Below are 12,729 nucleotides of genomic sequence, written 5' to 3'. Positions count from 1 at the left end.
GGGTTGTAGCTAGCAGCCTAACCCTACTCCCCAGGCTGTTGGGGGGGGGGGGATGGAGGGGAAAGAGGAGGGGGCTCCTGGCTGCTTTGAGTGGTCAGAGCTTGGGAAGGGGGAATGGAACTGGAGTAGCTGGGTTGGGGGACACAAGGTGAGGGGCTTCCCCCCCTCCTCCTTCCCCTGTCTCCCATGGTGACAGCCCTAGAGCTTGGGGTGGGGGGAGGGGCAAGGCTGAGAAGAAGGAGATTCAAGCCAGGGCCAGTGCAGGCTGTCTCTGTCTACCCCCACCTGACTCAGCAAGCAAATGTCTTCTGGGTCTCAGGGGGCTCTAATTCATAGTGCTTTATGTAAAGGGCCATGAGTTAGACCAGGGCCCTAACGCCTGTAGGCACCCTTAGTTCATTCAGAACTCATGTAGCTTATGTCTTCTGAAACTGCTGCAAGTTTTAACATAAGCAATCCATAAACACGGGTAGAAGTGCTGCTTAGAAGTGTATAGTATAAATGCTTGACATCATTCTGAAGCCAAAAGCCTCATGATTTACCATATAGTTTATTGGCCTGGGCCCCAGCAGAGATAAGAGCATTTCAAGCCATGGTGACCCACAGCTCAGCACTGCTTGGTATGTGTATGTACTCCAGATATACCCACAAAGAATCCATGTGTTAATCAGCCCTTCACTCAGACTGGAACTGGGTGTTTGCCAGACATTTAAGGTTGGTGAAGAAACGAGAATAACTTAAAATGGGAAAGAACAGTGCAGCAGAGATGTAGGAGTGAAGAGGAAGTAAAAATGTATGCAATGTACGGGTGATTTGGGGGAAAAAGTCAGTGGCGAGGGGCAATGCACTTTACTGGGCACTACCATGTATTTTATCAAATGGGCTGTACTAACCTTTGTAGTAGTTTCTCATCAGCATCTCAGCCTTTTGGCTAATATCAAGCATTTTGGCACGAAGGAGAGGGTGTCAGGGGCTGGCTCTGGCCTGCTTGGTGCTGACTTGGTATTGTAGTACCTCTAGGTATAGTGCCAGTTCCCTCCTGGGTAAACAACTGCTGTTGTTTGTTTAGGACACAGACGCACCATATTTGATCAAGTTCATAGGTGGTTTCCATTGCTGAGCAAATGCTGCCTTGGAAGGGCTGTGTCTCCCCTGCCATTTTGATGGAAAAAACTTGTCTTGTATTCAAGTAAGTACAGTAAGAAAACAAATCCTCTGCAAAGCAACCGGATATAGCTCCAATTCTACACTACCTCTGAGGATCTGTCTGCTGTCTTTAAGGGAGCAACAAATTCATTTATTACTAGGTTTCTATTACTTTCCTGCCCTGAAAGTTAACTTTGGGCTTAAAGAACACTGACCATGGGGAGTTTTTAGTAAAGTATTAGCCAGTTGGGCTGCTGTGTCTGGACACTGGTGTGTCTCAGACAAAGAAACAATTTTTTTCTATCTGGTGAGCCTATAGACAGAGTGCTCTCCAGTAAACCACTTGCTGAACAGATGAAACGCCTCTCTGTGACTACACTAAAGTCCTTCTACTCTGCCATTCTGGAGAGAGGATTTCTGAGACTCCACACAGTTGTCAAAAGTGTAGTGGAAGGCAGCTGCAAACAAGTATGTTAGTCACTGGGAGAGTTCAGTTCAGGTGAAAGATTGGGTGGAGAGGTCCATGCTCTTTTCACAGGATCTGCTAGCTGCTCTATCTTCAGAATGCCAGCCCCTAGCCTGTGGGGTAAAAACAGATTCAGCACTAAGGGGGCACACACAATTTTGAAAGGGAAGAATGACTTAGCATTTCATTTGTTCCAAGTCTGCTTGGGATAAGGCCATTGAGTATCAGTCTGAATGAGCCCCACGTATTCTGCATGGAAAGATCTAAATCTATTCTTGAGTGCTCTTTTTATTTACCTACTGATGTAGGGAGGTTCAAGTGACACCAGTGTGAATGACCAGCAACTGCTATACTGGCAGCAAGTTAATATCTTTGTTCCTTCAGAGGGGAACAACCCAGAAGATGTAAAACTTCAATCATGGCTGATGCTGCACAAGAGCTTTACAGGCAGTGGCAGCCCAAGAAGATATAATGAATAGCAGTTGTGTGCCAGCTGAAACTGTCACCTCTTCCACTTCTAGGACTATGATAATTGGCTGTATGGCCACTAGCAGAGCACAGGTGGAAGGGATGGCCTTGCACCAAATCAGTCAGCTGAGTCTGTTTTGCAACCACAGCCTGGAGCTGGCTCTAAACTCTTCAAGTCAACCAGCCAGCCCTATTTTCCTCTGCTGAGATGAACACAAAACACCTGTGACTTGAAATTTGGCAACTGCAATACATGATGGCATCCTGAAGCAATCCAACATCCAAGAAGTCAGTGTGCAAATTAATTTCTGATATGTTGTGTGGTAATAGGATTCAATTCACTCTTTCCCTTTGGGTCTTTTATCAGTCAGTAGATGTTTCAGGCCACAGTACAGTTTAATATTCTGGCTACCAATTCTGTCTTTCTGGGGGGATTTTTTTGGTAGTTGCTGTAAATAAACCAGACTGCTGTATGTGCCAGGATAATGTAACTGGGCAGCATAAAAGAGAATAGGCAGCTGTATTCTTAAAGTGCTGATTTATTTATTTATTTTATTAAGAAAATGATAGCCCATTCTTCTAGACATCAGCAATCACTATGATCTAACCTTTCCAACTTCAGATCTGTCAAATGGCATTAATCTTGATAGGACTCAATTGTTTCAGAATAGACCCTCTGGTTATTTGAAATGGCTTTTTATACTTGCTTCTCATATTTCAAGAGTTCTTTCCTTTTCAGGAGTGAATGAACCTGACACTCATAACATTTTAAAACCACCAGTTCCAGCTCATGAGAATTATTTTCTGATGATATGACAACTTGTTGTCAATAATCATGCAACCTCTCACTCTCATGCTTCCATACACCAAGACAGGATAAATACTTCACCCTTCCTCAGAGAGAAGTGACAGACTCTCTAGCTCTTTCAAAATGTATGTTTTGAACAACACCAACAGTTATAGCATGGATAAAACAATGCCATGTTTGTATCCGGTGTTCAGTTTTTGATGTTTTTTTCTCCTGCTATATAAAAACATAAGATGGGTAGATTTTTCCATGTATTGCTAGGCCATCACTAATTTAAACACTGGATAACAATATTCTACACTTTCAGTCACAGGGGCTCTAAATATTAGTAGCCTAGTTCTTCCTGTGAAGAAATTAAAATTATTTTTCTTTACAGAGGGATACTTATGACAGTGGTAAGGATAACTGACTTGCCCAAAGTCATCGAGGAAACATTAAGTAAAACTAGGAATTGAAACTTGGGCTTTGAGCTTAAGCTTCCTTTCCTTTGTCCCTGGCATTCTGTAGCCCAGTTAGAGAGTATGTTCTCCAGTGGAAGCACCTACACTAGCTAGAGTGCAGGGCACCAAATTCATCTTTGAAAGACTCAAAGACAACAGATGAGGTACCTTCTGCGGAATGTATGGCTGCTCTTGAGAGTGGTAGGTACAGCTTGTCCTTGCTTTCTCGCCCCCTTTTTGGCATCTGTCCTTTCTCTTTGGCCTGCAGGACTGGGACGCTCCTGCTGCATGCTATGGGACAATACTTTTGGCATGGAGGGCAGAGAAGTCTGTCCCTGGGCACATGCTTTCTCTGCGTGAGGCCAGAAAGCTTAGCCTAAGTGCCCTTCTACGTGTGCAGGTAAAAGCACGAGATCTAATGTATGATCCATGCAATCGTCCCTCCTGCCATGCCACACATGCATGGCAGGAGGCATGATTGCAAGACTGCACCGTAGATTCCATTGCACCTTACTGCCAGTGCAGGCAGAGCCCAGGATTGTTCTCTCTGCAGTGGTTCCCACGTCTGTAAGTCTTGCAGCTGATGGGGCTTCGTGCAGTGGGGGAGGGAGGGCAGTACTTGCTCCGCTGTGAGCCCCACAGCTGACAAGGCTGATGGTGGAGGCAGCAATGGGAACACTGCCATCACTGTGAGCCTTGTCAGCTATGGGGCTGGCAGCGGGTGGTACACCCATGTAGCTGGGAGCCCTTCAGTTGAAGGGGCTTCCAGCCACAGAGGAGCACCTGACCACACGTTCAATTAATGGCATGATGAGAACAAGCTACAAGAGTTATTGTACACTTTTGGTGGAATATCTTTCCAGCTTGTTGCTTGATTTATCATGCTATTAATTGGTTGAATGTGTAGCTGGGTCACCATTTAAGGTGTCATTAACTAGTTAATCATGTTTTAAGATTGACATGTAGAAGGGGCCTAAGACACGCATTAATATGTTGTTGCTACTGTGCATTAAGTTTAGTACCTCTATGAAATACTACATAAATCTGCAGTAGCCATTGCTAATGTGCAGTAGCAGTGAAGCATGCTTTTTGTGATACTTAATTCTCAGTAGACTAATTCTGCTGTGCATTGGCACAGCTTTTGCTGTGACACGCTAATGTGCAGTAGAATTAATCTATTGAGCATTAAGCATCTCATGTAGTAGCACCCAGTGAGTGTACATTGCTCTCCTTGAGAATAGCTGAAGAAAGCAAAGACAAAAAGAAGTCTTTTAAAAGCTACTGACTGGTTCTCTCGCTAAAAAGTTTCTTCAGACCCCTCCCCAAGCTAAAAGTTCAGATCCCTAATGAACAGTCCCCTTCTAGTCCCTCGGACAAAGCGGTTTTCTAAAGGGCTCTCCCTCTTCTTGGCTTTCAGTTCTGATATTCATTAGAATGTGGATTTGTTACTCAAGGAGCTTCCTTCAGGATAAGCCTAGCCCTTTTCTTACTGTGATTCATAAATATTTTCATTTCAGACTTGAAAGAGCCATACACTCCTTCCTCTCCTGTGACTCTTTACAATAAAGATTGAGCTGAAAATTTTGAACCCTACAGACATGTAATACTCTATTTTTTTTAGAAAAAGGCTCTTGGGACTAATGTAGCATTTCTTTTTCTGTGTTTTTCTTCTCTGAATCTGTTGGGAGAGTTAGTAGAGATTGTTTCAAGGTGGAAAACACGTTTGCTTAATATCCCCTGTCTTTAAGACACTGGAAATTAACAAAGAAATGAAATGCTATAGGATTTCTTATTCTTGAGCCACTGGAAAGATCTATGGACTCAGTATGATGAAAAAAATCTCACAGTCAGGACAGCCACAAAAAATCATAAAATGCAGAAAGAGGTCTGAAACAAACTTTAGAAATGGTTAAGTCTATTTTACAACCTACAAAGACAACCTTTTTCCCCAGGGAGCATATTGTACTCTTTAAGAACCTAGCTGATGAGCATTGAACACTACTTGAAGAAAGACTGTAAGGTCTGTGTGACAGCTCTGAAAGGCTCCCTGACTAACATGGTTATGATGAGGGCACTGCTCATCTGCGTTAAGCACCTTGCCAAGATGTTTAAGGCAAAGTGAAGCCCATATGCATTGGAGAAAAAAATTCAGTGCCTCTCCACAACCTTTCTCTGATGTGGTGTGTTTTCACATCGCAGTCACTTCTTTCATATCCATATAGCTAGATTCAGTTGTTCTGGCTCACAGTCAGGGAAACAGATGGTAAGCCTCATTCTGCTCTCATCTACAGCACTATCAATAAGGACTGATTTTTTCACTGGTGTAAAAAAAATAGCAAAGACCAGAAAAAAGACGAGAATCAGACTTAGCTACATTTACAACCAGTCACGTATGTCTCCTCCCACAGCAGTATTTTTTTGTGTTTCTGGATGATAGTATTAAATATGCTTCTGAAGTCAGAATAAAGCAACACAATGAGAAGGCTCCTGTGGCAGTGCACCTTTGGGTGCTTGCCACTTTAGGTGCCTGAGCAGGCTGTGAGGCAGCCTGCAGGTGGCTGCTGAGCCAATCAGGTGGTCACATGGCAGCCAGGAGGCCACCTGATTGGAGCAGGGCTGTGCAGCCCTAGCATAAGAGCAGGCCCTGAGGCCCAGAGCCAGCAGTTGCTGCTGGAGTAACATCTCCTGGCCAGAGTACTGCTGCTTCCAGAAATATTCTGGAGGCCTAGGGTAGGAACTGTGGGGATGGAGGAGGTTCCTTGGGACCCAGCAGGCTCCCAAGTCCTGAGAAGACAAGCAACACCAGCCTTGCAAAAGGGACTTAGAGTTGTGGGCCTACCTAGGGGCTAGATAAGCCCCTGATTAGAACTGACAGAGGTGAGGCCAGGGGTTGAGGTGAGTCCAACTAAGTGAAGGGCTGCCTCATACAAGAGCTGCCTCTGGGGCTGTAGGCAAGCCTGGGATTGCTGATGGATTTATGGTGGGGCCCAGAGGCACCCCCTGTGGAGTAGAGTGGTCACCTGCTGCTAGACTGACTCTCTGAACCCTTAACTAGTCAGTGCAAGGGGGGCAGGGCCGAAAGGTCTAAGGGTAATTGAGCCCACTGTGAGGGGTAGGCCAGGGCTGCGGAGAGCTATCTGGCACCCTGAATAGCCTGGAGGTGGAGCTGGAGCTTAGAAGAGGCTGAAGGTCCCCTCTTTGGGGTGACATCACAGCCAAAAGAGAGTAGGGGTCAGCCAGCATGCAGGCTGCTATGAAGGAGGCTGAAGCTCAGCAAAAATAGGTTGCAAAAATGATCCAGCAGAGTAACTCTCTCTGTCCTAAACATAGTCTTTTTAAGTAGAAAAATCATGCTTCCCTCCAACCAAGTGAAACCCAGAGCAACTTCCTCTTTTATTAAATAAGCTTTTCCATCTATTCTATCTGAATAAGTGATTCAAGTACAGAATGACTATTTCCCAAATGTGTAAAAAAATAGTGATTTGTATAATACACAAAGGACAACCCCCCCTCCCCCCACCACCTATTGGGTACAAGCATGTATTTTGTAGCAAGCTCAGAACAGATTCTTTTGCCACCGAACCAGCAAATGCTTTCCTTGAGTTCCTGTAACTTGTATGCTTGCTGGCAGCACTTAGTAGTACGCATGAATGAAGACATAGTAGCAAGGATATATAGCTTGTGTCATGGAGAATTGTGTACCCATAGACTTGCCAAAGCAAGGCACGGTTCCCAGAACAGAATGGCATGGGCACACATTTCCACTTGGAAAATTCCTAAGTAATTCCCATTGTGGACAAGGGGATCCTACCAGGGTCATTCTCCTACAAGATGGGGCTAGTGGGACCTCAAGATAATGAGGAAGAGTTTCCCAAAAATAGTGAGAGTCAACCCCCCCTTGCAAAGACTCTGCAGTGGAGCATCTTAAGGGGTGGAATGGTTTTCTATAATGACTGTGTTTCTGTGGGCTAATGCTGATAAGATCTTTCAGATCAAAATGTCATGTTCTCTAGTGCATGTTAAAGCTTTTGAAAGCAGAGCATATTCTAAGTATTTCCACTGTAAATGTAGCTTCCCCAAGGTAAAATTAGCATAAAAATATAGAGGCTTCCACAGGTGTATTCATTTATATTTGAAAAAGATTTCAATGCACATAAGACTCAAGGCTACAGAACAGATTCATGTAATCTCCCCACATGTACATTTGCTCCCTCTTCCAGGGGGAAGAAAGACAAATGTGCATTATGGACCTATATATCATCATCTTGAGAGGACTATGTTTCATTCTAGCTGCATATTTATCAAAACCCTGAGCTGACCTGTAGGTAGAATTTTGTTCAAAGGAGAAAAATAAATAATTGAAATGGAGGCAAAGGTGTTTCTAGCATTCTGACTCTAAAGGGATTTGAAATAACAAACACAGCTGCCTGCATGCTAAAAGACTAGAGATATTTGATAACAGACAATCTGATACAAATTATTAGCCTACCTCATATTTTTTCTCACATTAGATTCTACTGAAACCAACACCTATTAAGATCACTGGGATCACAACTGAATTCAAATATTTCCTTTAATACTTTAACACATACACAGATATAATTAAACAAAATGCTGTTATTCTATTGAACACACAGAACTTTTTGGATTGCAGGTACCTAGGAACAGGTCACAAGTTCTAAATTTGTAATTAAAACTTGCAGTTACTTTTAACTTGCAAAAAACCCAAACAACACCCCTGACCCAAGTCCAAGAAATTCCATGCAGGAAAAACCACACATGGGGTATAAGTGCTGGGCTTGGGCCAGGATATTTCCTTTCAACACTTAAGTGGTTTTCTCTACTCATGTATTTTAAATGGGTACTTTTGAAAGTGATATGGTACCAGTGTTGCACTGCTATGACATCTGTGATGGCAAAGCTCATTGACTTTCTGCTTCATAATTAGCACAGAATAGTCAGTGTCATGTAAACAGGGAAGCACTCTCCCATCGTCATTTAACTCTCACTAATGAGAAACAGAATTAACTGTAGAACAAGCCTAAATGTTGGTATTTCTATCTCTGTTCTACAATGCTTACATTCAAACAAACAACTCTAATACTATAAACAGCATAATTTCCAATAGTATATTCACTGTGTTAAAAATACCATTGGTATTACATGAAGATGAAGGCTAATTACTGCTTTCCAAGCTGCCTGAACATTTAATATCAAGTTAAATATAGTTGAAAGAAAGTGCTCTCACAGAGCGCTCTACCAAAGTCTGTGTGGTCCTGATGAGGGAAACCATTGTTTCTAGTCTGACTTATTGACTGACTTAAAATGTTTTTCTCTGCAATTATTATTTTTTTTCACTTTATTGAAAAGAAAAGAAAAATGTTGGAACAAATAAGGATATGCTTTACAAGAAAAACATAACCCTATCTAATGAATTTAGTGATTGTTGAGGATAAAAATTTGGTTCAAATTGGGAATAAGAGATTTAAAAATAGATAACCTACCAATCAATACATCAGACCATATTTGAGAGATTTTAACAAACAGCTATTGAAGACAATGGAAGATTTTTTTAAAAAGCAGGTTATTGAAGATATACAGCAATTACTACACATACTGTATTTACTTGATTGTAAGATGACCTTGGTTATAAGATGACTCCTCCAACAATTAGAATCTATATATAGAAAATGTATAAAATTGTTTTAATTTTCCAGGTATAAAATATAATTATTGGAGGTTTGCCTTGAATTTGTCCCTTTCCCACTGTTACAGTAGAGAAAATAAATCTAGTGTTCCATGTAGCCACCTTGCCCTCCCTCCAACTTATTTCTTTGCAACACTTCCCTCCCCTTGCTTTTCTTACTGTCAGACCCTGCTTTCTTTGAGCACATTTGAAAAAACTAAACTTGAAATAAACATATCTGTAGTAGTTTGCATAGAATGCCCCTACACTTAATTCAACCAGAATTGATGCAGTTTACCTCTTTTGAAACTTGTGGAAGGTATTCCATAACACACTTTTAAGCATCACTTCTGTACTTACTTGTATATAGTATGCACTATACATGATATTAATCCAAACCCAAAAGAGTTATGATTAACCATCTAGTTCATTGGGCTGGCCCCCAGAGACAGTGTTTCAAGCCATGGTGACCCCACAGCTCAGCACTGCTCAGTCTGAATGTGTACTCCAGATATCCCCCACAAAGGATCAATGTGCTAATAAGCCCCTACACTCATAACTGGATCTGGGTGTTCTTGTCATGAGTCCTGGCATCCTCCAGAAAATTTATATGCATTTATATCCTCCAGAAAATTTATATGCTTCATATATGCATATGAAGCACTGGGCAACATGGTCTGCCTCCGTCTCCATGAAGGCCCATGTTAATCAGATGTCACAGACTGAGAGAGGGGACAACAGAGGGTTCTGGGTAAGCTGTTTGAGTCTTTTTAAGTGATGTTTGCCAGACAGTTAAGGCTAATGAAGAAACAGGACTCATTGGAAATGGAAATGGAAATGAAAGACACAGTTCAGCTGTGGGAGTGAAGAAGAGGAAGTTGAAATGTGTTCAATGTAGTGTTTTACCATGACTTGAAAGATAATCATTCTGAGGGGGATTGCCCTCAATGGGCACTACCATGTATCTTATTCAGATTAGTTGCATTAGCCTTTTCTTGTGGTAGATTACCATTGGGAGGAAATTATTTTTGCTGCTGTGTGTCTAAGATCAGGTATGACTGGGTGAAGGCCTGGTTTTACTGCCTTGATTGATATCAGGGGCACTAGGGAGGCAGTGATGGAATAACAGAATGGAAGAAGAGCCCAGAACAGCATTGGTGGAGGTTTTAGAGAGGAGAGGGGAATTTATGGAAGGGTAAGTAGATCAAAAGATTAAAAGCAAATTGGAGAATGGAAGTGAAGATCAAGAGTCTAATGAAGGGTGGATGAAGGTGGGAAAGAGGGGATGAAAGAGGGTAGAAAAGAAAGGTGTGGTGGGATTGGTGGTTCTGGAGGAAGCTTTACTGGCAGGAAGAGGAGGAGGACAGGAGAGAGAAATGAGGAAGGAAACAGTGATTGAAGGTTAGAGAGAGACTAGTGCAAAGAATAAAACAGGCCTACAAAGAGAAAGAAGATGGAGGAAGAGAGGGATGGGAGAGGCAGTTAATCTATGCTTGAGAATAAGAGCAGTATTAACAAGGAAGGAGAACAGAGAAGTCAGACAATGATAATTATGACTTTATAGAGAAAATATCATTTGAAGTTTTAGATGTTAAAGTGGAACTTTTTAGTAGCTTTGTTGCCTTTCCTAACTGGAAGTCTTGGGAATTTTTGTTTTCGAGGTTGAGAAGGTTATGAGGATTTTTGGAAGATGTATGTGGAAATGGGTGAGAGACAAGAACTTAAGGGGTAAGATTTATTTTGTAAGAAAAGACAAGAGAAAAGGCAATAATTATTTGAATGTATACATATATGCTTGAGATAGGGGAAGATAGAAAAGTAGTTGGAGAATTATGTACAAAAAAGTTACATATATTGAGCAGATATGTGATAAATATGCAAGGGATTGTGGAGCGCTTGAGTGGTAATGAGGATGGATGAGAGGACTCCTGGTAGGATAATGCACTTACCATCAGTATTCCAAGTAGGGGCACAACAAGGGTTTAAAATGTATTTTGAACAGCCTAAACTTTGTAACAAGTGTGGGCAGGAAGAACATCTGGTTGTATACTGCCAGTACGCAACGTGCTACAGATATGAAGAGAGAGAGCAGAGGGTGGTGGAATGTCAAGAAGTACTGAAGTGTGTTTTTTGCAGGTAAGAGGGACATTTACAGTGACAATGTCCATGGTCCTTCTCTGCAGCTCAGATAAAACTTGAGCTACAGAGATGCAGCAGAGACAGGAAAGGGAAATTGGGGAAGAAGATGTTGAGTCAGAATGTATGACAGTGGAGAAGAGACTACAAGGAGGAAGAGCTGGGGAAGAAGTGAGTGAAATTTCAGTAGTTGAAATGGCACAGCTTGTGACAGAGGAGGGAAAAAGAAAGAAAGATAAGTGGAACAAGTAACTTTGATATAGGAGAGAGAAGGGAGAGCAAAGAATGGTACAGAAAGAAGGAGGCATGAGGACAGAGCAGGAGAAAGAAGACAAAAGCCAAGTTGGGAAAAGAAAGAAATCACATGCTATGAAGCTTAGAAAGAAGAAGATGGATAGAGGGCGGGAGATGGAGCTAACAGAGAAGGGGAAGGAAAGGGGAAGGAAGTGGAAAGATGGGGGAGAGAAGAAAGGGGAACCTTTTTTGAGTATTAAAGCTATAAAACAACTAACAAAGACTATGGGGATAGGAAGAGGGGGAGGATTAGAGTTGGCTGCATCAAGCAGCAGCATAGAAGACTCATAAAAGTGGTAGAGATGTAATTTAAATGGACAAGCATGACTGTACTTCATCTGTGAGGGGCATTTAGCATAAATCAGGTTTTGTAGAATCAGTAGCATGCCCAAGTGTGGGATGTGGGGCTGGAGAATCTGTATTGCATGTTTTTTGAGGCTGCCCTTTTGGCAAGGGGTTTGGGAGGGGTTGCAATGTTTTTGGAGGGTAATAGATATGAACTGTGACAACATATGAAATGGTATTGTACCTGTTAGTGCCCAAAGGACTGAAGAAACAGACTGAGAACCATACTACTTTGTGCAACAGTAGCGATATGGAAGGCGAGACACCTACTGTTGGTCAAGGGACTGGCTTTTACCAGAAGAGAATGTCTGGAGTTGGCAATATATGAATTGAAATATTTTGTGGATCAAGATGCAGATGAGATGGGAAAGGAGAAAGCAGAGAAGACATAGAAAAAAGAAGAATGGCTGTGTTTCTTTCAAAGGACAAAGGGATGGAGTGAAAGTTTTTGCTTCCTCTTGCATTGGGGGTGGTTCGTGAGAGGTTAGCCTGTTAATGGTGGAACGGGGTGTAATAAGAGCAGGGTATTGTTGTGGAGGAGGTTGTCAATTTTTACGTTAAAGTAGTTAGGTTTAGTTGTTTTATTTTTTTTAAAGGTTCTCATCAGCACTGAAAGACTCATCAATGACTTAAAGGCAGAGAAAGGGAGCAGTGGAGCATCGGACTGTAGGGAGTGAAGGAAGGAGACCTGATGCTCAAAACAATGGCAATGGTGGCAAGTAACTATGAGGTGTAAAGAGAAATGAAGAGCACAAAAGACCGGGACTTCCCTGCTGTGATAGAAGCCGGACTCGAGGGGATCGCCTTCAGACCTCAGGCTGGGGAGGACCGGGTTAGAGAGCTTCTGGAGGGGCTGGACGCGTTCAAGTCAGCGGGTCCGGATGCTCTCCACCCCAGGGTGTTGAGGGAGCTAGCTGGGGTTATTGCAGGGCCCCTGGCA

The sequence above is a fragment of the Gavialis gangeticus genome, unplaced genomic scaffold (genome assembly GCF_001723915.1).
Source record: "Gavialis gangeticus isolate Ggan-Ray unplaced genomic scaffold, GavGan_comp1, whole genome shotgun sequence".
Taxonomy (NCBI): domain Eukaryota; kingdom Metazoa; phylum Chordata; order Crocodylia; family Gavialidae; genus Gavialis; species Gavialis gangeticus.
The sequence above is the reverse complement of the archived record's forward strand: the minus strand, read 5'-3'. Positions refer to the sequence as shown.